The sequence below is a fragment of the Rhinolophus sinicus genome, linkage group LG05 (assembly GCF_036562045.2).
Source record: "Rhinolophus sinicus isolate RSC01 linkage group LG05, ASM3656204v1, whole genome shotgun sequence".
NCBI lineage: Eukaryota > Metazoa > Chordata > Mammalia > Chiroptera > Rhinolophidae > Rhinolophus > Rhinolophus sinicus.
In genome coordinates this window covers 1,215,133-1,240,795 of record NC_133755.1, presented here as the reverse complement: position 1 = coordinate 1,240,795, position 25,663 = coordinate 1,215,133, and the positions used below count along the sequence as shown (strand labels likewise).

Here is a 25,663-nt window from a genome sequence, read left to right as displayed (position 1 = left end):
TCCAGAAATGAATTTTCTGACACTTAGCCCTTAAACAAAATGTATATGTGCTGCCTGTCAAAAGCAGGCTTATTTATACATCCTGAGACTCACAGGTTCCAGCAGCTAATCTTCACGAACGTTACTCGATGGCCATTATAGACAAGATTTACTTGATATTTGTCCTTTTCTAAATCTGCACATTTATTTAAGGTCGTGTCCTGGGCTCTCGTTGAGGAATGGTCTCTAGCCCCGCCGCTGCACACCTGGGTTGTGGCCAAACACTGATTGTTCGAAAGATGACCGTGGCCGCAGAAGCAACATGGGGGTGGGAGGGGTGGCTGCAAGTTAAGGGTGAATAAGAGGGCTGCTGGCTGTTTGCCAAGGAGAACGTGGAGCAGAGGTGGGGCAAGTGGGGAAGAGAAGCCAGTTCACAGGCCCTCACACCTACCATGTGCACAGGCCTCCCCAGGCACCCACCGCCCCGTCCGTCTGCCCATTGCTCTGCAGGAGCCACAGCAGACTGTGGGTCCTGTGTGGCCAAGAAGGAAACAGATGGTGAGCGATGGGTGATGTAGATAATCCCAGTCTTGGGCCAAAAGAAGTTTGAGTCTGAAGTGGTCCCCAGCCCCCAGGGAACGAGCGAGGTGACAGTTTCTCCTTCAAGCAGCCAGCACCCTGGTAAATGGGAGTCAGAATTGAAAGCTAAGGGACCACACCTTTGAATGGCTGGCTGCGAACTTGAGGTGGGAGCCGTACGTAGTGGGCAGTGGCCTGGGCCTGGGTTCTGGCTCTGCTTTGTTGACCCAGCCAAGTCCCTCAGCCCCCACCCCACCCCGCCCCTGTGACTCAGTTCTTCTCGTTGGTCAGCGGAAGGGCCTGGGCTGTTGGTAACTGGTCCTTACAAGCTGCGGCATCCTACAATGTATTCTCCCACAGGTATCTGACCACCTACTGGCTCCAACATGATACTGGCTTGTGAATCAACTCAGCTGAGCACGTGCGCTGCCAGCCACGTGATGCTGTCCTGAATGCTGCGCCCTGAAACGCCCTTCGCGTGTCCTGGCCTGCACGCACGGCCCAGCTCACTGGACACCGGGTGCTCTTGGTTTCCTGCCTCCTCACTGGCTCCTCCTCACCTTTCGGACTTTGCTACGCCCAGGGCTTCATCTTTTGCCCTCTTGCCGCCTCCCCTGGCTTTAAATCATGTCCCCCAGACAAGGACTCACGAATTCTTATCTCCAGCCCAGACCCACAGCTGGGCTCCGCCCAGCCCAGCTACCTGACGCCTCTGCTGGGCCGACTAAGAGGAATGTCCAGTGTTCGTGCCCGCGACAGGGCACATCCCCCCCCCCCCGCCCCCACTGCCCTGTTCTCCACATCGTCCCATCTCAGCACCTGGCTGCTTCATCCTCTGCTTCCAGAGCCTCAGCCCCAAGCCACCAGCTCATCTCGGCCTCCTGGCTGTCACACACTGTACCCAGTGCCGGAGGGGTTCCGCTGGCCTGTCTTCAAAACACGGCCAGAATCTGCTCACGTATCCCCTCCCGCACTGGCCGGCCCTGGCCCCAGCCAGCGTGGTCTGCAGCTGCGTCACGATGCCTGCTGTCCCCCCTGCACACGTACAGTCTGTTCCCAGCACAGCAGTCAGAGTTCTCTTTTGAAAAGGCAAGCCAGGTCATTTCCCTCCTCTGCTCAGAATCCTCAGATGGCCTTGATTTCACTCTGAACAAAAGCAATCCCTTGTGATGGCGTGTGATGTCCTCACGGGCCTCGCGTTACCTTCCCAACCTTGCCTACGCTGTCCCCAGCCCACGCAGCTGCAGACGCCTGGCCTCCCTACTGTCCCTCTACCACGTGGGGCATGTGCCCACCTTAGGGTCTTCCTCGTGGCTGGCTGACTGCCTGGAGACGCTGCCCCCAGACACCCCTCACCTCCCCCAAACTTCTGCTCATGTTGCTTTCCTGATAGGAACTCCTCTGACCAAAGCTAGTTAACATCTCACATCACCCCACACCTCCTTCCCAGGCCTGACGTCCTGCATTTCTTCTTTTATAGCACAGATCAGCTTTTAAACACTAGAATTCTCTTATTCATTTGGTTATCATTCATTGTGTCTCCCCCCCAGACATTAGAAACTCACAAGGCAGGGGTTTTGTTGTATTCACTCACTCGTGTGTTGCAGGCAATGAGAAAGCACACGGGTTCTAGGGTCGGATGGTGCAGTTAGATTTGGGATGATGGGGGGAAGGAGTGATCACAGGTAGAGCACAGATTATGAACAGACTTGAAGGGCATAGAGGTGAACTTGACACTGATCTGAACACTCGGAGCCCATGAGGTGGGGGCGTGCACAGTCTGGGGAAGGTTGTCCTGGCTGCGGGGATGAAGGGACTCGGGGTGGCTGCCTGGACTAAACTAAGGTCAGCAGTGGCAGAGGGGATGGAACTAAAACGTCACTTTGTTAGTGAACTATGACAGACTTCGTGGCTCAGGCAGCTGGCTACCTGGCAGGGCTGTCCCTGGGCTGAGGTGAGAGGAAGAGACACTCCTTAGGGTCAGATGCCCACCTCCAAGTGTTCAGCTCCGTCCTGTGGGGACGGCCTGGGGCACTGGGGCCTCCTCACCCCATCTCTCAGGCAGCTGCTCTGCCCTACTCTTCACGTTGTCTCTCGCAAACTTCCTGTTCTCGCTCTGTCTCAGATTTTGTTCTTTAATTTTTAGATCTGTGCAATGGGATACAACATAATGGTGGTTATATCACAGGCTGGATACGAACGTTGCAGGAGATCAGAAATGAGTGGATGATGGATAACCGGCCATAGCAAATGCCAGTGAAGGTCAGCTATTCACGTATCTCGAACCTCGGGTGGGAGACACACTGGAATTAGCTCACAAGCAGAGGCTACTGAAGAACACGGGACAGCTCCCACCCTCAGAGCAGGGAGCTAGGAACAGGAAGGCCTAGAGGGCCGCTTCCTGCTTCCCGCAAAGCAGGTGCACAGCCCACAGGTGGTGACGGCACGGAGGTGAGCATGCGCAGGGCGTGAGGGCACGTGTGCAGGGCGTGAGGGCCCGTGTGCAGGGCGTGGGGGTGTGTGCAGGGCGTGAGGGGGGCGTGTGCAGGGCGTGTGCAGGGCGTGGGGGCGTGTGCAGGGCGTGAGGGCACGTGTGCAGGGCGTGGGGGCGTGTGCAGGGCATGGGGGCAGTAACACCCACAGGCAGAGCCCACCGTGCACGTGGGGCAGGTCCGTGGCTTTAGGTCCTGGCCGTGAGGGGCGTGCAGACCGCATAGTTGGCCAGTGTCCTTCGATGAAAGCGAACTGGTACTTTAAGAAAAGTGTTTCGGGAGCTGGGAGGCCTGTGGGTGGAGCTGGGCTTCCTGCCCTCTCTAGTCCCCACTTCTGGCTAAACTTGATGGTCTAACATCCTTGGGGGGGGGGATATGCACCTACATCGGGGCCAGCTTGGGGCAGCGCGCTGTCTGCCTGTGGCCGGTCGCTCGCGGTGCGTGTGCTCGCACTACTGCGGGGTTTTGCTTTCTCCTTTTCCTGAATAGACTGTCTTTTGGCGGACTCCCTGGAAAGTTGTTTCATCCAGGGGCCACCTTTTGGTTCTTTGGGGTCATTGAGCATTGGTTTAAGAGAAGTGTTGTGTCATCATGGTGGCCAGAGTGACATTCTTCTGAACAATGAAGAGTCCTCTGAGCAAACCCCTGGCTGCATTCACGGAAGGGCTGTCCTTGCAGGACCTCAGCTGGGCTCCTGGGCTCCTGGCATGGCCGGGCTCCCGGTGACACATGGCTCCCAGGGACTTACATTCCGATGATGAGCTGAGTTTGGGGTGCTGTCCAGAGTCGCTGTGCTGAGAGAAGCGTTAAGACTCCGAGCCCAGTTCGGAGGCGTCGGGCGGCCCTCGGAGCCTGTGTGTCCCTCCTGGAGGACCAGTGCGTGTCTGCGTCCAACCACAGTGCAGCGGCTGAGAGCAGCTCCGAGGAGCCACACCTTGCTCCTTTGATGGTTTTGTTTTTCGTCTTCCTTGAGACGTCTGGCACTGACGTAGAGCCCACGCACCCCCTCAGTTTGCTGGAGGCCCAGCGTCTTGTTTGTCACACAACAATGGTCCGTGTGGTACCTGGACCACAGCCAGGGCCCAGGCGGCAGTTGGGCTGACCAGGCCAGCAGGGCTGGCCACTCACACCCACCGACCTGCGGAGCGGCCCAGGGTGCGGTAGAAGTTCTGCCTGCGCTGGGCCAGGTCAGTGAGCGCTGAGCTCTGAGGAGGCAGGGCCATTGTCACAGAGCCACGGAGCCTCCACAGGCACCATCTCGGCCCCCTTGCTGTTAATCTGCACAGGGACTGCCCAGGTACCTGCCTTGACGCTCCCACAGAGGACAGCTCAGCGTCAGAGACACGGGCTACCTCAGCAAGGAGATTCAAAGGCAAGTCCTTTTGACCCAGAGCTGACGTTTCCCACTGTGTGGTGTCATCGTCCCTAACACAGGCCACACAGTCACAGAGAAAAGAGCTAACGTGTCCTGAGCAATGACAGTGTCGCAGGAGTTGCACTGTGTCCTCTCAGTGCCACACAAGCCTGTTGCATCCAGACCATCTTCCCTTCTGACGTGTCCAGCCATCTCCTCTCTCGTCCGCTGGGTCCAGAACCAGCCCTCCTTGCATTTGGCCCCAGACCTGTGGATAGTCTGACGGGTGCAGGTATGAGCTCCCGTCCCCCCGACAGGGTGCGACGGGGAGGCTGACCAGCTGGACGTGCATCTCAGGGAGCCCGTGGCGCGTCACCAAGGGGACACCATGCAGGGATTCAAGGTGAAGACGTGTCCACACAGTCTCCAGGTGACAAAGATGTGCACGGAGCACAGTGCACCTTCCACCTGCAGCCTGCCCTGGCCTCATTAACTGCCCACACTGTGGCAGTAGGTGAATGTCTGCTAGATGCTGGGCGCCTATTGCAACGGCCCGGGCTCGGAGCGCCCAGGCTGAGGATGGCAGCATGGTCCCCAGGGTCGGGCATGGGCTGGACTCGCCGTGGAGAGCAGCTTCCCCGCAGGAGGGGCGTGACTGTGGCTCACGTGCTCCCATGGAGAATGCACACAGGTGTGCTTTGTCTCACGGGGAGACTTTGGAGCGTATTTCCTGGAAGGTGAGTAGTAGGCGTCTTCCTGTGTCTTTGCTCTGTCTGAAATATGCCGTGATCTTTGTACCACTGAAGGACAAACTAGTGGAGAATAAAAGGACCTATGTGACGTCCAGCAGATACAGTTTAAAGTGCAAATGATTACAGGAGAATGCTGCCCCTGGCGGTCGTGTGTTCGGTGGCACGTCACCTTCCCAGCGTCTGGGGGCCCCGGGCTCTGTCCCAGGCCTGCTAAGTTCTGGGGATATTGAGAGTAGTTAGTTCAGTACCTGTTTATGGAGGACCTTCCATATTCGGACTCCACAGGGGGCCTCAGAAGCAGCAAAACACACCCTGCTTGTGTGGAGATGGCAGGAGAGAGAGGCGTTCACGACGAGCACTCGGCTCCTCAAGGTGGGAAAGTGCAGTGAGACGAGAAACGTAACCGGAGGACTGAGCACGAGGCTGGGTGGCGGTGATGCAGGTAAAGCTGTGTCTGCAGCAAGGTGATGGGCGTGCCGCGCAAAGCCGGTGTCTGCCTGTTGGGAATCTAGGGCGACTTCTTGAAGGAGGCCTTGTGGGGACAGAGCCAGGGGTGCAGCTTCCAGGCTCTCGGCGTCACGTGGAAGGTGCTGGCTCAGGTAGTAAATGGCCATCAGCTGTGGCTAGTTGGCCGTCAGCTGTAACCAGTGAGCCATTGGCCACTAATATAACTGCCGTGGCTACGCTAGCAGCAAATGAGGGCTAGCAAGAAGATGGCGGCTGAGCCTGCAAGCGGTGGAGTGAGGGTTGTGGATTGCAGAGAGGTGGATTGAGCTAGCAAGTCAGTCAGTTGGCAGGTAGAAAAGCGGACAGCAGGTCGCACGTCGAGTGAACCCAGCCACCAGTGAGACCATAGTGGTAGGACTCCCCTATCTATGGCCCCGTGGGTGTTCCTTTTTGGCTTCACCATATCCTGTGTTCTTGTGTGGGGAGCGGGAACTGAGACCCTGCAGGCCGCCCCGCACGACAGGCCTCATCCATTTGGGCCTGATGGGAGGGTGGGCTTGGACGTGCTGAGCTGGGGGCTGGAGGCACTCGGGAAGATCCCACATCCCTGAAAGCACAATGCCCACACGGCCCCCACTAAATATCGTGGAGCAATGAGGTTTGGCAGCACACGGGCCCTGACCCACAGGCAGGCGGCGCCTCTCAGTCTCTGCTGTCCTGCGGGGTGTTTGCCTGTGAGGCTCAGGCTCGTGTGGCCCCAGCTGCTGGTGAGTGTGAAAACGGGGAGCTGACGGCATGCCCGTCCGTCCGTCCGTCCGTAAGTGACTGAAACACCCCTGCCTGCCGGGCTCCAGGCCGGGCGTGAGGGACCCCGCCATGTGTTTCTGCTCAGTAGGAGGGCGTGTGCAGGGCAGGCCCAGCGGGCATCGGGGACGGCCAGCGTGAGTGTGAGCGGGCGCGTGTGAGACTCTGAGTGTGTGTGAGCGTCTGTGACCGTGTGTGCGTGTGTGTCCCTGTGTCTCGCCTGCCGGGCTGCTCCTGCCTTGCCCAGCGCTGGCAGAAGCCTCCTGCATTTTGTCAGCAGTGGCATGTCCCCCTGTGCCGTGGGTAGGTGGCAGGGAGGTGACCTGGGGCCTGTGTAACTGCCCGCGTCAGCCTGTCACCCCGGCTCCCTGGGCCCCCTGCTCAGGCATGGAGGGAGGGGGCCATGCATTCAGGGAGGGAAGGGGGAGTTGGACCTGCTCACCTCCTGCACCAAACCCCTGGCAACCGTGGGTAGCACCCCGAAACGCCCGCAGGTGTGTGGGGCGGGTCTCCCCAATAGGAACATTTCTTTGTGAAAATCCCATGGCCCTGATTTGAGATACTTCTTTAGGTGGCCCGTGGATAGGAGGCATTTTCTTTGATTTCTGTTGAAGAAAGTGTTGTTTCCAGTAGAGCCAGTTTTGCTGTCCCGCCCAAGTGCCACGCCCCAGCAGTGCGGTGATTCTGGTGTCAGAAGGTCCCAGTTCTATGCAAAGACCTTTTCGTGGGAAACTCCCCGTTGACTGGGAGCTGGACTGAGACCACTTCCTCTCTGAGTGGGACTCTGGCCCTCCCCACGGAACGACTCTGCCCCGCAGGCAGCCGTTTGCTCACCGGCTGTCAGGCCTCCCCTACCCAAATGAGGTCCCCAGACCTGGGGGGTGTGCTCGGAGGAGGAGGGAGTGCCTGGAGTACCCAGTGGTGTCAGCTAGGTGTTCACGTGTTAGGGAAGGTGGTGGACTCGGGCCTCCTTGTGGTCGGCGACAGCAGGGGCGGTGGCTGCTAGGACTGGGCCCAGGAGAATGGGAGAGGGTCCTGCTGTGCTGAGAATGTGCTGTGGGGTACAGGCTGCCCACCCTCCCACCTCGCTGGCACCTGTCAGTTAAGTTGTGGCCTCAGATGGAAAGCAGCCCACTCTCATAACACGCACGGGACAGGTCTCATTGACACAGCCACTCCTGCCCCTGGAACCAGCGTGACTGCTGAGGACCCGACCGTCCATGAATTCCCCGGTACCGCGCAGTCAGGAGAGCTGGCGGTGTGGGGCAGCGCGGGTGTGTGCGTGGGGCAGGGCAGAGGTTGGATGGCGTACAGAGCTGTCAGCCCTGGCAGCTTCCAGGGCACCAGACACACATGTCTGCAGCAAGGTCCTCACCGCTGAGGGGCTGGTGGTGTGGGGACTGGCGGGCGTGTTGAGGACATGGAGAGCGGGTCCTCGCCAGGCACAGGGTGGCCAGGGCGGCACCTGGGTCAGGCTTGGCAGGGAGTTTTCTGGGCCGTGGCGGTGAACTGGTGTGGCTGCAAACCCTAGGACAGGCCGCTTTGGACTAGGAAGTCTCCACCTTGTGGAAGGGCTGCAAACTCAACGAGGAGGGCGGCGCCTCGGCTGGGCCAACATGACACCCTGGCTGGACGGGCTTCCTGCGCTGCTGGCACACATCAGCACAAAGTGGGTGGCTCACGAGGACAAATCCATGCTCCCACGGTTCTGGAGCGTGGAAGTCCCCAGTCAAGGTGTCGGCAGGGCCGCGCTCCCTCAGGGTCCGGGGAGGGTCCTTCCTGATTCTCCCAGCTTCTGGGGGCTCCAGGGGTGCCTGGGCTTCGCCACGTGCCTCCAGTCTCTGTCCTCATAAGACTGTGTCCCCTCCCTGCATGTGTCTGCCACTCCTTTTCTTGGTGGGACACCAGGCACTGGCGTTAGGCCCAGCCTGAGTTTTAACTTGATTGCATTTGCAAAGACCCTGTTTCTGAGCAGCGGCCCCCTCATGGGCACCAGGGCTTAGGACTGGGGCACCTTTGGGGGGCCACAGTTCTCCCCACGAGGCTGGCTAAGCTCCCGTCCCGGGCAGTTAGACTGGAGTCTGGGCCGTAAAGGAAGGCAGAGCTGCAGCAAAACAATGACCAGCATCGTGATAGTTTCTTGATGCCACTGTAAGCCAGGTGCTGTCATCATGTTGCTGCCTGTCCTTGCTCCGTCACCTCAGAAGTCAGGCTGGAGTGGCCAGCTGTTCTGGCTGCAGCCACCGCCCCCTCCCAGACCCCCCGCCGTGCCGTGTGAGTGACCCTCAGCATGGCTTCGGTCCAGGACCTGGTCTCTGTGTGATTCCAGTGTTCCTATGCAGCCCCCTCGAGTGGGTGGCACAGCTCGCAGGCAGGACCCACCATGGGGACCCGCCATGCCCAGATGAAGCTGGCAGCTCTCGGCCCCGGGCTAGGTGCCCCCAGGTCCTCGGTGGGGACCTGGTGTGGCCGGTTTTGTATCCAGTACAGACGCCAGGATGTTTCTATGAGTCAAATAGGCAAGGTTGACCGTTTCCTTTTTGTTATATTTTACAGACATCAGTTTCTGTTCATATGACCTACCTATTGTTTTCACCATCTTTGTTGTTTTTGTTCTGCTTATTTGGTGCAAGCTCATTTTCTCTTAAGATGTTAATTCTATCTGTTTTGAAATGACTATTGGAGCTTAAACATATTAATATACCTGATTGTCAGTTCCAGACCTCGTGCTTCTTCCCTCCATAGTGGGCTCCAGCGATGCCACAGACAGGCACTGTTCTCCCCACTTTGGACATTTAGCTCCCCTGAGTTTCCAGTCTGCACGTCGGGATAGGACTCTCCGCTTCCTGGGTGGGTGGACACTGCCTCTGCACAGCTAGCGACCGGGAGGAATGAGGTGGCATTTTCACTGTTGGGTTTCTCTGTGCTGCAGTGCCACTAAGCCAGGAAGGACCGTGGGTGTGGTCTGCCTGGGGTCAGAGGATTTGCACGTGTGTGTGTGTGTGTGTGAAGGAGGCCCTGTGAGGGGCCCAGATAGGTGGGCAGGGTGTTCACGGTGACAGTCCCTGTGACCACGGCAGTCATCAGATGAGGCCCCTTTGAGGTGGGAAGACTGTTGTTATCCTTCCTTCTGGAGAGAAAACAGGCCGTGTGCCACCCAGGACCACAAGTTGGGTCTGTGTGTCCTCAAATTGTTCCTGCTCTGTGACCTCAGTACGGTGAGCCATGCTGGGCAGGTGGGGCTTCTCAGACAGGAACCCCCAAGGCCATCGCTTAGCGCTGAGTGCGGGCTGGGCGGGGCGTGGGGGCGACGGCCCAGCTGCACCAGGTATGCAGTTCACCTCTTGTTTGCTCTGCTGCCCTGGGTGCCCTGTGAATTGCGCTTTCTTCCTCTTCAGTGGGGAGGCTTTGAGGGTTAGAAGACACAGCTCCTGCAGCGTAGTGATGGCCAGGGGGACGAGGGGGTGCCTGGAGCCCGGGCCATGTGGTAGCACACGCGGTGCTGGGGTAATTAGGAAGGGACCAGGGCTGGGGAGGAGATTGTGAGCTTGAGTGAGATCCAGGTAGGGGTGTCCTAAGACGTGGCACCCAGGACCTGCACTCAGAGTGCCAAGTGTCATCTCCAGGACTTTCCACTGCTATCCAGAGTGGGGAGCCCCTCGAGGCATTCTGTGCAGAACAAGACAAAACATCGAAAAGCCAAGGCCTTGTCCTGTAAGGCCTCACACAGGGAAAATGGATAACGGGAGGGTGGGCAGGGTAGGGTCACTGTCACTGTCACTGTTGTCATCACCATCACAGTCCCAGGCACTGTCACTGTCACCATCACTGTAACCATCATGGTCACTGTCACCGTCACTGTCACAGTCACCGTCACTGTCACAGTCACCATCACGGTCACCATCACCATCACGGTCACCGTCACCGTCACCCTCATGGTCACCATCACCGTCACTGTCACCATCACGGTCACTGTCACCATCACAGTCACCGTCACTGTCACCATCATGGTCACCGTCACCATCATGGTCACTGTCACTGTCACCCTCACGGTCACCGTCACCATCGCTGTCACGGTCGCCACCTGGAGAAGAGCCCCCGACAGGCCGTGGGGCTGGTTTGTCACAGGCACTGCCTGCCCCTCTCTCCTGCGAGCTTCCTGAAGCTTCCCCCACTCCACATGCTGATCTCTCATGTCCACAGAGGGCCTCGCAGGCCACAGCCAGGGCCAGGAGTGCTAAATGGCAGCCAGGCTGGCAACCTCCCTGGCATGGAGGCAGCAGGCAGGTGGGCGGGGGGCAGCCCCCCAGGAAGCCTTGCACACGTGGTCAGTGGGTATGCAGAGTGAGAGGTAATGCTTTCTGGATGCTTCCTCGGCATGCGCCAGAGAGCTGCCCAGCTTCAGGTCCATCTTCTCCTGAGCCCACACGGAGCCCTGAGAGCCGTCATGGAAGGTTTAAAATGCCCAGCCCCATCCTGTGGGAAAGAAAACTGCCAGACAACCAGCCCTGTGGCCTGGAGCCTGCAGGAGCTGTCACCTTGAGGCCAGGTCGGCTTCTCACTGTTATCTCAGCACCACAGCCCTCCGAGGGCATCGGTGTCAGCGCGAGCCACTGCGCGGGTGCCAGCCGTCAGGACCCTGCGTGGCTGCCCTGCGCGTCCATTTCCCTGTCAAGGGCAGGGCAGAGCCGCTCCACAGCAGTCTGTGGTGTCTGGAGCGCAGCCGCCGGTGGGTGGAAACAGGTTGCCCAGCTGCAGCAAGTTCTCCGGGACCAGGGTGTGAATGCCCCCTTTTGGGTGCAGTCAGTTCTCGTGACTCGAGCTCCCCGCGTGTTTGTGTTTCTCTAAGAGCTAGTCTTGCCTCCATCGACAGGCAGTTTTGTAGTTCGTCTTCCCGCAGCCTGTCCGTGGTGCAGTGAGGCCATGACAGGGACGCTCTCAACGACCAAGTGGAAGCAGGACTGTCCTGGCCCGAGACCAGGTGCAGTCAGGACTAGCGTCTTCCTGGACCCTAGAGGCCTCCCTGGTCCCCACTGTTGGGCCCCGTGCTTCCCGCACAGGCACGGCCCTGCCACGTCCTGTAGGGCAGGGCCAGCCCACTGCTGGGGGACCATCACTGGGATGGCCCCGCGTGTGTGCCCCGGGAGAGCTCTGCCCAGCCCCCAGCACCAGGGTGTGGCTGGGCCCTGGCAGGCTGAGGATGCAGCACACCCAGCTGCACGTCCCCTCGTCTAACCCTCCTGTCCCTCCGGAACCCGTGTCACATCGCTGCATGCGTAACACGAGTTACCTGCAGAGGCTTATTCCAGTCTGTGAAGAAACGTGCGGCCTTTTGTGCCTTTATTTTTCTGTTTCCAGTAAAATTCTATGTGCACCGTGAAATACTCATATGTTTATTACGGAAGAAGTCCTTGTCATTGCAAGAGTGCGCAGTCAGGTAGGGGGAGTTTGGGAAAATGCAAGAAGTAGCTTGAAAGCACCTCATGTGTGGTCCCACCCCCCAGACGCCGCTGTCAGCATTGCAGTAAACGTCGTTTTTCCTGTGTGGGGACTTAGTTTCCTGAAGCGTTTTCATGGAGCCATATTGCATGCTTTGCTTTATAATATCTTCTTATATGTTAAAATATCTCAGGCTCTTTTCCATGTCATTATTAAATATGCTCTATGACGTTATTTTAGTGGCTACCCAGTATTTCTGCTGTCACTCTCCATGTCTTTTCCTTTTAATATTTTTCTTCATGGCATGTACTGTTAGCTGCCATTTTATGACGTATTTTATTGTTTCTTGTCTGCCTCTTCAGCTAAAACAGAAGCTGCAGCAGGACAGGGCCCTGGGGGGTTTGTCACTGCTGTGTCCCCAGAACACAGAATCCTCCGTAATGCATGCCCAACACTCAGCACCCGTTTGTGGGGCGGGTGAGTGGCTGTAACATCTCCTACCGGCAGCCGTTTCGGGTGGTGGTCAGTAAGCCACAGTTACAGACACCTTTGGGTGCATTTTCGCTTTAACTTAGGGGACACTCTCAATGCAATGTTTTCAGGTATAAAAAGGATGAGCATTTGTGACTCTTGATAATAATTTGCCAAATGATCATCCAGAAAACCTGTTGTACTAACCTCTATTCTTACCACCAGTGTCATAAGATCATTATATTTTATTGACTTCTTCCCAAAGAATGACTTGCATTTATTTTCATCGGTATTAATTTGATAGGTATAAATAGTATATGACTTTTACCTTAATTTGAATTCTATTTGTAGTGTATTAGAATATTTTCACATATTTATTGATCGTTTATATTTTCAATTGCCTGTTCATCTTCTTTGTCAGTGTTATTTTTTTCTTATTTCTTTGTCATATTTCTTTATATTTTGAGGATACCGATCTGTTACACGTAGCAAATATTTTTGTTACGATGTTTCTGATGTATAGCATCCTTACGTTTGTGTGCAGTCGGCTATCCATCTCTCTCTGACTTCTGGCATGTTATGTACAGACACATTGTTTCATTCTTGAGTACAGCCCAGCTACACTGGCAGGGACTCTCCCAATGAAGAGTTCCTCCGTGAATCCAGGACCCTGAACCCCTGCTGAAAAGAGGGAAGGAGCCATACGTGTCTCTCAGAATGGATTGAAGTTCAGCCCCGTAACGGAGACAAGACGTGTCGCACACTTGAAAGGGCTTAATGCAGAGGGGACCCAGTGGGGGCTGCGTCTTGGGATCCAACTGGCAGTGAAATCTTAAGGACAGGGAGCATTCCAGAATCAGAAAAGGCCACTCTGTCCTGCACACCTGTCCTCTTAAAATTTATCTTAATCCCACCTTCCTGCTGTTCTGCCATCTGTCGACGTGCTTTCCCCCCCTCGAAGTAAGTCAGGGGCTTGAATCAATTTTGTGCTACATCTGCCTTGTCTCTTCGTTTATTCCGTATGTTCATTACCTTCAATGTGCAGTCATTCCTGCCCAAACCGCTCAGCTTTCATCACAACCCCAGTTCTCATTCTTTTACCTTGGTCTACGAAATATGCTTTATTGTCCTTATTAATCCCTCTATTGCTAGCTCCTCAAACTCTATGATTTTTCAAGAAAATTAGAGCAATTCGTAAAAGCCTTATTATTTTGCACATGTGAAATAAAAAGAGGTATCTTCCAGTGGACTGTGTCTTCACCATATTTATTGTATCTTGGCCAAGCCTCACTCTGACAAGATTTGGGTATTTTCAAAAACCTGAACTTAGAATTGGGCTCAGTAGCAAACTGAACTGTTGAAGGTAATACAAGGAGACCTCACAGGCAGACGACTCTGGTGAGTCCTGCACAAGGACATGTGTCTAGAGATGGGACCTGTGTCAGCCCCTGGAATGAGGCGCCCGGTCAGTCCCCCTTACCTTCAATGGGGAAGTCGAGTGGATGTCAGCAGGGGACATCCCGCAGAGGGGGAAAAATGCCCATGTCAGACTCCTTTGTTAGCATTTCCTCTGCATCTAAGCCCTTCAGGATTTCCCTGGAGCCACCCCAGGCTTCAGGTCTCTCCTTTAAACCAAATGGACCCCAAGCAGTGATGAGAAGGCGAGGGCGTGAGGAAAAGCACTGAGATGTGTCTGCACTAGACTTCTTGGCATCGCAGTGTGGCTGATGGAGACGTGGGCTTGTTTCAGGAGACGTGGGCTTGAGTTTTCTAGTTTTGAACCAAAGGGGGCGACGATTGCCAGAACAGCCAGGAGGAACAAACAATAACCAGGGAACACACCGCCTAATTTACCCCCTAAAATTTCAGTTGTGAAGAAGTAACGTTGGATTTTTGCGCTTCCTTCAGTTTCCTTGAACTGTTTCTGGAATGAGTTCTAGGTGCCGAGTTTGCTGGCTAATGTGCGGTGGATACCAAGTGGGTACCTGGCTAGACTCTGACAGGTGAGGTGTGATCTCATTGAGGCGACAATGTGAAGAAAGAGGTGATTTTGCAGTGGAAGCTTCAGGTCACATGGCTGAGGTGGCAGCAAGCCACGGCTTCGCAGGCAGACCCCTGGTGGGTGGCCTGAGCAGCTTGGGAGACAGGCAGATGCAGGCCAGCTCACCCCCCACACACTTGCAACCAGAGGCCCCATGGAGGACCGCGTGTCTTCTGGTCCAAACACAGTCGCGCTGGGGTAGACAGCCTCACAGCCTCAGAGGGCCTCTTCTGAGCACGGCAGTCCCACCCTGTGGGCCTCCTGCTTCTGCGGCCAGATGCGCCAACAGCCTCGCCAGTGCGTGATTGCCTGGGCCCCACAGTCCAGGGGCTCAGTCTGGGCTGCCCTTGTGCTGGAGCCTGAGGCAGGAGGCCAGAGCGCTCTTTCTCTGCACAACCTGACAGTGACAAAGATACTGACTGGGGAAAAAGCACAGGGAACAGTGCCAGCGCTTGGCAAACCTGCCGCTCGCAGTTCCTCTCCCCTCCCTCCCCCTCTCCTCCCCTCCCTTCCTCTCCACCCCCCACTTCCCCTCCCTTCCCCTCCAGTCCCCTCTCCTCCCCCCTTTCCCCTCTCCTCCCCTCCCTCCCCTCCCCTCCCCTGCAGCTGCCTTCTTGCCTGATTTCTACCACAAAAGGGTGGGCTCAGGTCAGGGCTTGTGGAGATGAGGCCTGGCAGTGTCCTGAAGACCAACCTCCATGGGGCCAACAGGCCAATTGGGACACGGTGGAGCGAGGCTCAGCCCTGCCCCCTTCCTGCCTGCAAGTCCCCACATGGGTCATTCTTGTTGAAGGAGAGTTAGGGCAACCAGGGGAGAGCAGGGCACCCCCAGTGCAACTTGATGAAAAAGCTGGCGAGTCGACGAAGCCCTGACTCCTGCCCCTCCCCTGGTCCAGCAGGAAAGCTGTGTTTTTCCCAGATGGCAGCGACCACCCTGTTCTCTGCACAGTCTGTGGGTCTGCGCTGCTCAGAGGCGTGCATTCCCTTAGCACCCGATGTCGTCGCCCCTTGTATTGGGTGCTTCTCTGTGCTGGGCCTGGGTGTGCGCTCACGAGTGGACACAGGCCGACCTTCAGGGTCTGAGTGTCTCCCAGTGGGAAGGGTCAGTGATCTCGTTCTTGTGTTGTTTTCCCCAATATCCTTTTTCGCCTTCTTCCTTAATTTTAAAACTTCACATTCTTAGCCGGACACATGGCCATCTGAATAAAGATTCTATTTCCCTGCTTTCTTGGTACCAAGGAGCGGTCTTGTGAATATGCTCTGACAAAGAAGCATAAGTGAAGGGCCATGTTCAGGTTCCAGAAGGTGCCACTTTCAGAGAGAGGACATACCTGTTTCCTCCTCACTTGGGGCCGCACTGGGTGGGAGAGAAGACCCTCCATGTGGATGGCAGGTGACTGACGTATAGGGAGCCGCCCTGTGAGGCCCGGAGGGGTGTACACATGGGTGAGTGGGTTGGAGGAGCAGGTGGCCGGTGCAGGAGTTGCCCTGTCAGCTGGCATTGAACCCCCCACTCTGGTCTCATCTGCTCTTCACTCCCTTATGGCCTGAGGCTGGTGGGTCTCTGGAGTCAGACCCAAACGTGGTCTGTGTCCCGACAGTTCCAGCTGTGGTGCGGGAGAATTGCCAACATGTGTAACGGCGGACCGTGGTTCACGACACCTGGGGAATCATTCATAAACGCTGGTTTTTACTAAGAACCCTGGAAACGCGTCCTTTTAAACTTCGTTTTACAGAACAGATAAGTGAGCTGTAGAAAAGTCCCACAGAGAGCGTGTTGCTAAAACGGGTTCCAGTGCAGCGCCCTCTGATTCCAAACCACCAGCCTCCACCCACAGCCCCCTCCGTGGGTGTGACAGGTGTGGAGCCCGTGTCGCATCTCTTGTGCCTTATTTAAAGGTCTTCATGTTCATCTTGCCCAACTTGGAGCTCGGGAGTCAGCCTTAGCTCTTCAACAAACACTTTGTCCCACAGTAATTGTCCAACTTAAAGTTGACTTTAATAAACTGAATCAACAGAAAACTTGCGTCCCACATCAACCCGGGCTTCTGGACCTGTCAGCTCCTTGAGCAGCATCCGTGACGTCCTGGCGTGAGGCGCTGTGCCCTGCCGCTGGCCGCACAAGAGGTGACATGAGCCAGCCTCCCACGTAAGCACCATGGCTTCCCAGGGACTCTGCTCAGTTCGGAGCTGAGTGGCTTTGGGCAAATCCTAGAGGTTTACGGTTTTGGTTTCAGTATTTGTGAAAATATCCATCTCCCTGGATTAGTCAGGACAGGGTAACTGCTATAAAACCCTTCAAATTGCAGGGCTTAGCACCTTCAAAGTTTATTTCTCAGGACCCGCCCGTGGCTGTTGGAGTGGCCAGGGCACAGAATGCAAGGAGGGCTCGCTGTGCTCCCACGTCCCGAGAGGGACTCCTGCGTGCCCTTTGCATCCTGGCTGCCTCCGCGCCTCTGGGAGCCCGCTCTGCCTGTCACAGGAGAATGTGGGTCAGCGGGCGTCTGCGCTGCCGTCAGTCAGGGAGCCGGGCTCCTTCCCTTGTGGCTCTGCCCCCTGTGGGTCTGCAGCAGCGGGCAGCCTGCCAGCACAGAGTTGGTCATGGTCTCTACCCAGCGGCCGCACCTGCCCCTTTGCTCACACCACTGACCAGATCTCTCCGTGCAGACAGCGGGGCTGGGTGTGAGTACCCACGGGGGTGGGTGACAGGGGCAGCTTGTGGGCCAGCCGGGTGGCGTGGGCACACGCCTGCTCTCCCAGGTTGTGTGGGAATCAGAGAAGGTGAGAAAGGTCTTGTGCACGCCATGCCATGTGACACAGGGGTTGATACTGTGTTCCGTGCTGTCATTGTGGCATGCGGCAGGGCTCGGGCACATGGGGTGGGGGGGCATTGGTGGACCAGGTCTCCTGGAGGGGGACGTGGGGTGGGCAGGGAGCTGGTCAGAGAGCCGTCCTGAGCTGCTGCGTGGCTGCTGAGACACCGTCCCCTGGGCCCCTGCAGGGTGGCCAGCAGGTGATCTGCACCCAGGTGTCCTGGGGGTGTCTCTCAGGCTCCCATCCACCCCCGAGTGCTGCACCCACAAATCCTCGCTCCGTGTGGTGCCCTGTGCGGGGTGAACTGGGTGCAGACTTGGAGGAGACTGCACCTGTCAGGGCCTGATAAAGGGAGGACGGTGGCCATGCAGGGCCCTGTCGCTTGTATCGCACAGTTTTCTAAAAATGTGCATAAGCTTTACGCACTTCCTGATATGCTTTATCGATTTGAGCAGAAGAGACATTGTTACAAGAATTTCGTGTTCCCTAGGTGCATATCTGCGTTTACGGGCATCTAAGAGGCAACGTTCTTCTGACTGCTGCTGCTGGCTGGGCTTAAATTGCATGTGAATTAAATGCCTAAAATGAGGATAAATACAGCATAACCAGTAGTAAGATTTATTCTGTGTAACTGTACAGGAAATGTTTTAATTTTGAATTTTCCTCAGTTAAACCTTGCTTTTAAGGCATTACATCAGAAATTAATATATGAGAATTTCTCTCTCTTTCTCGTTGAAGTAGGTTTTCTATCAAACCAAACTTTCTTGGTGCCTCTGTCTACACTTCCAGGCTGGTGATTGCCCCCTGGTACCGCCGTTTAATTGAGATGCGTGCCTGTGATCTAACCGCGACGTGGCACTGGCTTGTTCTGACAACGAAAGCCGCTGTGGCTGGTGCTGGGGCAGCCAACGTAGGGTCCCCGCCTTTGGGATGAGAGAGCACGTGGACACAGCTCCACGAGCTTCGCAGCCAACGTGGGAAAGGCTGTGTCACAGGCCCAGGGAAGCTGACAGCTGGAGCGTCGTGTGAATTCTGGGAGCTGAGACCTGTGTCCCGGGAACATGGTCCTTGTGCTCCAGGTCACTGAGCCGTGTGACACCCGCAGGGAGGACCCAGCTCTTGGGCGGGCAGTTGGCATCACGGTCTCGCACGTCTGTCCCTGGTTTTTAACTTTCCTTTCCTGCTAGGATGTGTGATAACAGACAGAATATGGGCTCTGGGCAGGTGGGACCACCTGGGTTTCTGTCTCACGTCGCCTTGGAAATCAGGCCATGGCCGCATAGCTGAGCTGGGAGGTCTGAGCAGACACTATGTGTGAGCTCAGCCCCCGTGCCTCTTCCTCAGTGGCTGAGTGGTGCCAGCGCTGGTCCCCTCTCCCGCCCCTTCGCCAGCTCCTGCTGGCACGGCTTGCTCACTGGCATTTCATCCCCACCTGCAGAGTTCTGTTCCCGGCCCGGAATAGCTCAAGCGGGCTGTGACCTCGGCAAGCTCCCTTGAGAGGCTCTTGAGGCGTCTTGAGAAATTGCACACAGGGCTCTGCGTCTGCGGGATCTATTATTCATGCGTGCGTGTTCGGAGAGCACGGTAATTTAGAGTCTCTCGGAGAGCTCTCTGCAGCAACCATAAACCACGTTCCGTGTGCTCCCGGAAAATGATCTCCCCTTGCTTAAGCTCAGGGTCATGCAGGAGAATTCACACAGACAATGCAGAGGGGCCGGGAGGGGGCCTGGGCTCCTGTGGGGAACTTCCCGCGGGGCTGCAGGTCCATCCCAGCCCTGCTGGGTCACCCTTGGAGCTTCAGTCTCCTCATTTGTGACACGAGACTCCAGCCCTAGGCATCTCACGGTCATGGGGTCAGCGTCCCCCTATTTCACCCCCTGCTCCTTGTGGGACCCTCAGCAAGTGTCGAGAACCCGTCATGGGTGACCTGTCTTTCATGTTTCAGGAATCGGCACCTGGTGACCAAGCCAAAAATACATTTTATGTGTGTATTTATTTCCAGCTTCATACATCTCATTTTTTAAAAAAGGCATAGTGTCTATGCCTACAGAGAATATAATAAACACAGAAGCACAGATTTCCCTGGAAAACAGCTCTGGGATGACAAACACTGATATACACTGCTCATACCAGGGAGGTGGAGATGAAAATACAGATAAAGAAAGGAGCTGACACCCACTTTTCGATGCTGGAAATGAGATGAGGGAGAAGCATGGGAATTGGGGCGGTCAGGTCAGGCCTGGCACCCGGCTTTATTTGTGGCTGTGATAATGTGTGGAATGCAGGGGCCAGGGTGTCATTTCTGTGCCTCCCCCAAGCTCTGCTCCTCTCCAGCAAATGGACAGCAGCGCTCTGGGGAGCAGGCAGTGCTGTACCCCAGCAGCCCCGGGAACAGGGCCCTGGCTCCCGCGGCCTCTCCCAGGCTCTCCCAGAATGTCATTGTCCACCAGGCTTGGCCTGCAGCACTTCCTCTCCTCACCCTCCCTTGGCCTAGAGGGGCCCTTCTGGAATTTCTCCTGATGCTCAATGGATTGCAAGAGCCTTGGCGCAAACGTGGCCCTGAGATGCCAGAAGGCTTGGCTGCGCTTGAGACCTGGTCCTGCAGGCGGGTGAGGCCGTCTCAGGTGGACTTGGTGACGCTCCTCACAGGTGGACGGGCACCCAGCTGGGCTCTTGCTTTGTCCCTGTCTGCTCGGGGTGTCTGAAGCGTGTCCCACCTCTGCATAGTCCCCTGCACTATGGGAGAGTGACGTTGCCCCGGGGGCAAGAATGAGGGTCCTGGCTCTGCAAAAAGTAACCGTCCAGCTGGTTGCATGCACTGTGAATGGACTAAGCCACCAAAGGATCCACTTAAAACGGTGAATTTTATGTTGTATGGATTTCATCTCAATTAAATAATAATAACCCATGTAAAGCCGCCTTGTGAAACCTTCAGATCTTTAAAGCTCTATGTAAGGACCTCAGAGGTGACTTTTTCCTTCATTCACAGGAGAAACCAGAGGGCCCCCGAGATCACACGGGGGAGCCCTGACTGAAACCTGGTTCTCTGTGCCCTAGTCAGGCCCTGAACAGTCACAGGTTAGGAGTCAGCCCACCTCCCACCTGCCACCCTACTCTCTCCACTGCTTTGGGCAGAGGTAGGGATTTGGGGAAGCAGAAATCTCCAACACAAAGAGGTCGGGACCACAAGGAGAGCCATGGTTTTGCACTATTTTTTGATGACTTGTTTACTTGTCCAGGCTGGGGTGGCCTGGGAAATTAACTCCTGTCACACAACAGCTGCAGTTGGAGGCAGTGCCACCTTGTGATAAATGCATTGATCTCTGAGGTCCCTTTACCATTTTACGGCTCTGTGATTAGCTGGCCTCAGCCAGGGGAAGGGTCTCTGTGGCCCCTGCAGCTGCTCTGTGACTCCTGCAGGCGGGGAGAGGACATCAGTGAGCCTCCGTCCCCGGGCCAGCTCCTCCACGCATAGCCCTGTCCTCCTGTCAGAGGGGAGCCTCTTCCCAGCCTCAGTTTACTCAGTGTACCTGCAAGAGGGAGAGGAGCCCATGCCCGTGGGTCACCATCTCAGACCAGTCCATGTGTCCCTCCTCTCAGACCACGCCCACATGTCACTCATCTAACATCATGAAATTCTCTGTTGAAAATATTTGGCAAGACTGGCAGATCTGACAGTCTCTTTGAGGTTTTGAGTATTTTTATTGCCAAATAAGTGTAACACCACTTAGTACTATTTTTTTTTACATTTTTTTCCTTCTCTAAAAGCAAAACTTTGGGGGCTCTCTGGGCAGTAGATAATAAAATGCCAACAAACACAGCTTTTTAAGAAAGCCTTAGGATCAACAGCTACAAAATCAGTGGGAGCTGCATTTAGGACGAGGGAAGGTCGTGCTTACTGGTGGAAAGCGGCTGGGGTTCGGAAGAAGTGCTGGGAGGAAGGACGTGAGGAGGGGCCGTGGCAGCCGAAGCCAGGAGATGGGTTTAAAGTCGAAGGTAGATGACGGGGCCGAGCGGCTTCTGGACATCAGAGCAGGAACTTATGGAATAAAAGTAACGCGGTAAAAAAGACGCTTTAGGAAAAGAAACTTGGCAGATTTGTGGAATGGGGGCGAGCAGGAGCTTTGTGCATGTCGGTAAGAGGTGAGGGGCCTGGCCGTGGGCGCGTGGCCTATGGAGGGGGCCCCGAACATTTCCTGCTGGTCCCTCCTGAGCTATCATCTGTGGGCATGAGAAGCATGGTGCAGGTGACTGGAGGGCCTGCTTCACCGTCGTTTCCGGAGCAGGTGCTGGCAGCCTGGTGGTGCTTCCCAAGGTGGTGCAGTCACTCAGGATCAAGTCAGGGCCTGTTGCAAAACAAGGTCGAAGGGGACCTGAAGGTGACCTTGTCTGAGTCGCCTTCAGTGACCTTTTACAGCCTCCTGTTGTCAACAGTGCTGGTGACAATTAGGTAAATTTCTTTTGTGAATAGATGGTTCAGAAATCTTAACCAGATTTCCGCTTACCTATTTCTTCCCCTTTTCTGAGGAGGTGAAGGAGGGTCTGCTCACAATAGCAGGGAAGGTCAGTTCCTCTGTGTCTTTGTTCATTGGCGGCTTCTCAGGATGGTTTACAAAACCTTGTCAATGTCTCTTCTAGGTCTTTATCAAAGGCTTAAGAAAGCGAGTCTATTTGCATGTTAAGATGAGGAAAAAGAGCAACCATTTTAAAAGATAAGAGTTTACAAACGGTTATTTCTCTCAGTGAGAGAAAATAAAAATGGGAGACAGTAAGGAAAGGCAATGGTATTGCAGATAACATCATTTAGAGGATTTTGAAACCTGGTATAATTTATCATTATATAAGATGCTTTGGTCTGCAAGATCAAAGCAACTGACGTTATCTGTCTACATACAGCCAATTGAATTGCCTCTTCAGAATCCCAGACAAACATTTCATTAGTTGCCATTCATCAGTAAATTGGGACGAAACGCCAAAACACTTCTTTAAAAAAGCTGGATTGCATTTCCTACATATGGTGCTTTAACAAACAATCATTTATATTTCACTTTTCTTTCAAGTGTTCAAACTATGCTGCTTTCCAAATATTTGCATAGTCTCCTGACCCTCTTTTTCAGTCACAAGTGTTATTCTTTTCATTTCTAAGAGCTGGAAGAGGAGACACAAACATTCTGATACGTAAAGTCAGCCTGAATTCAGCCAGGAATACCATGATTTTATGCAAAGAAAAGCTATTGAACTCAGGCGACTGCTGTGTCACTTTTTGCCTGAAGTTGGCAGATGTTTGGCCAAAATGACTGTGTAATGTCCATCCAGTCTACCGGTGGGTTAGGAAGAGAGGTTTAAGTTCATATGAAAACCTAGGGCTGCGTATTGAGAAAAGCCCTGACATTGCATCCTGGATTCAAAGAATAGAGCAGGGGTCAGTCAGGAGCATTGCCCCTGGGCCGCAGCTGAGAGGAGCCTCCCAGCTTCCGTCTTCACTGGACACAAAGCTGGAGGAGACGTGGTGTCTGACTTCCAGCTGCGCTGTCAGTGGCTTTCCCTGGAGCTCACCATCATCAAACCAAACCGAGGATCTGTGTCTGCAGCGAAGCTGGAGAAGCTAGCCCCTGACCAATGCTTCCTCGAGAACAGGTAGACAAGCCAGATTTAGAAGGACTCAGTGGGAAGGCACCAGAGAGATGCCTGTGCAGCTCAGACTTGAGACATGAAGATCCCAGAGGGAGGGGAGTGACCAGAGGGCAGAGAGGCTGAGCAAGCCCCAGGCCCTGGCGAGGAGTCTGAAGCCAGCTGAGCTGCTGCTGATCCCAGGAGTGTGTGGGACTCGGGGATTAAGGAGCCTGGGTCCTGGGGGAGGGGCCGGGGCCGGGGCAGACTGTTCTGTCCTAAACTGTGGCTCCCCTGAAGGCGTTTGTCGGATCCTCAGGGAGAACAGGGAAAGGTGCTAATTCCAAAGCCTTGGCGTTTTGGTTTAAAACAGTGAAAACTTGGTGTAATGGGGCTGAATTGCAGTTTAAGAGGTAGATGGAGGTTAATAAACAGTCTAAGCTTCAGTTGGAAATCTTGGGGGGGGGGGACACCCGAGAAGAAAGGAAAATAAAAGGAATGTGGAGCGTGACAAAACCACACCAACCAACAAAAAGGCAGGCAGGCAGCCCTGCGTCCGGTCAGGCATGACCTCAGTCGTGGTGACAGTGAGGCATAGCCCCTCCCAGTTGGGTACCAGAGGGAAGGCCGCCTCTGAGAGAAGACAGCATCATCCAGAGGCCCTACAATTTTTCATGCAAAATGTCCAGCATTCCATAAAAGTGCACCAGGTGTAACCAAGACAGGGAACCAAGATAAAAAGGAAAATAGGAAAAGGGCCCCAGACAGTCCGTTTATTGCAGTTATAACACATGGACTTTAAAATAGCTCTGATTAATATGTTGAAGCAAAGATGAGGAATTTCATCAGAATCCAAATCCATAAAAAAGAGTCAATAATTTTAGCAGTAAAAATTTCAATAATTGAAACTAAGATTCAATTAAGTAATAGTTGAGCTTAAAAAATGGAAGAGAGGATTAGATTATCGGACAGTGGATTAGTGGAAATTATCCAGGCTTAAGCAGAGGGAAGGGAGGCCCGAAAGTGACAGGAGAGACGTGGAACGTGGTGGAAAGTTTAACTGCGTAATTGCAGTATCAGGAGGAGAAGTGACAGAGAATGCGGAAAAAGGAAGATTTAGAGGGAGAATGCTGAGAAAGTTCCAGAACTGATGATCACACTCGAGCCACAGATACCAAAAGTACTGCAGGTCCCACGTAGCACAGACATGAAGTAAACCACCTCCGACACATCGTAACAAGGCTCTGAGATCCGAAGACAACAAGAGAAGTCTTAGAAGAGGGCAGAGGGAAGGTAACCATTTCCATCAAAGGAGGAACAGCAATCCTACCTGCTGACACCCCCACAGAAGCAGTGGGGCTGGAACACAATAGAATGACTTGTAAGTGCTGAGAGAACGATCTGGAAGCCTGGGTCCTACTAGAGAAAGTGGCTTTCACAAGTGAGGGCAAAACAGACACATTTTCATCAGAAGCAAAAGCTGAGAGATTCTGTGGCCAGTAGAAATACATGAAAAGAAGTAGTAAGGAGAATTCTTTGGGAAGAAAGAAAATGATTCCAGAGAGAAACAGAAACACAATGAGAAATAAAAACAAGAGAAAGAGAAAATTAAAGATACATAGGTAAACGCAAACAAACATTAACTGTGCAGTAATAATCCTGACACCTGACACAGTCAAATGGGTGGGGATTAAACGTGCATGACAGTGACAGAGAGCGGTGACTGACTGACCCTCAGCCTTCTAAGCTTATTTCACTGGCTGCGGAGCACTCACGCGATTAATTTACACGGGACTGTCGTTAACTAAGAACACATATGATCATCTTGACTTGTGATTCTAATCCTTAAAGAAGGGAAGTTTATAAAATTAATAAAAGGATACACGTAAAAATTTTAAATATACATTGGTTAAATCAAAAGAAGGTGGAGAAAAGGAACGTTACCTTCTGACCTAGTGATTCCTCTCCTATGTACTCCGGAGAAACGTGTGCGTATGTCACCTAGAGACACCTGCAGTGACATTCACGGCAACATTATTCCTGAAAGCTCCGAGTGGAAACAACCCATCAGAGTGGTGTGGGCGAAAACTGCGGTGTATTATGTAACAGAATACCACAGAGCAATGAAGAATAACGCACTATTACAGGAATATCAGTGGCTGCCACCAACCCAACTGTGACAGAAAGCAGGCACAAAACAGAAAACTGAGGTGTGTGGTGGTGGGTGGTGGCATGCTGTGTCTGTCGATGCCTGTTGCCCTGCGGGTCACCCGGGGCTTTCTCGGTTGCTGCGACTCTTGCATTCCTTGAAGTGGGTGGTGGGCATATACAACTCGCCAAGCTGTATATTTATAATTTGTGTACATTTGCCCGTGTTGTCCTGCAATAAACATGAGTGACAAACCAAAGTGGGTCTCTTCTTCTCAGTGTGACACTAGCGGCCTTGACACCCAATGTGGTTCCCACAGGAACGACTCTCATTTACCAGGACTTCTGGAAATCAGATACTGTGTCTCCCTGGCCCCACGTTGGTATTCACTGTAGGACTTCAATTTAAACTTCAAGCCTGGACTTTTGTTTCTTTTGGTTCTCAATTCCTAAAACATCTCGGAACACTGACTGTCAGCTAAATCTTGATTCCTATTTCTACAGCCCACGGACAAACTCCAGGTCAATCCCATACCCAGCCCGGCTGTAAGAACCCCGACTTACACATGGGCCTACGTTCCCACATGTGCAGTGAGGCATTCAGTTTCCCTATGTGGCTCTGTCGTTCATTGATGTCGTGACAGCCCAGAACGAGCTATAGGAGGGATACCCTTGGCTATCTTCCCTACGTCTCCATTATCTAATCGAATAAGAAATTGTTGTTAACTGCTAA

At 54.3% G+C, this 25,663-nt stretch overlaps 2 long non-coding RNA genes across 3 annotated transcripts in view; one reads left to right on the top strand and one right to left on the bottom strand.

Moving 5' to 3' along the window:
• Positions 1-934: 934 nt before the first annotated feature.
• LOC141571491 (uncharacterized) overlaps positions 935-25,663 on the top strand; it is a 162,706-nt gene continuing 137,977 nt past the window's right edge. For both annotated transcript variants that reach the window (XR_012496225.1, XR_012496224.1), the window contains exon 1: positions 935-3,009. This is a non-coding gene — a long non-coding RNA (uncharacterized LOC141571491). The remainder of the gene's footprint in view (positions 3,010-25,663) is intronic.
• Positions 17,442-24,966, bottom strand: LOC141571490 (uncharacterized). Its single transcript, XR_012496223.1, has 3 exons — positions 24,727-24,966; positions 21,678-21,839; positions 17,442-19,127 (listed from the first exon to the last, which is right to left on the bottom strand). It is a non-coding gene; the product is annotated as an uncharacterized LOC141571490 (long non-coding RNA).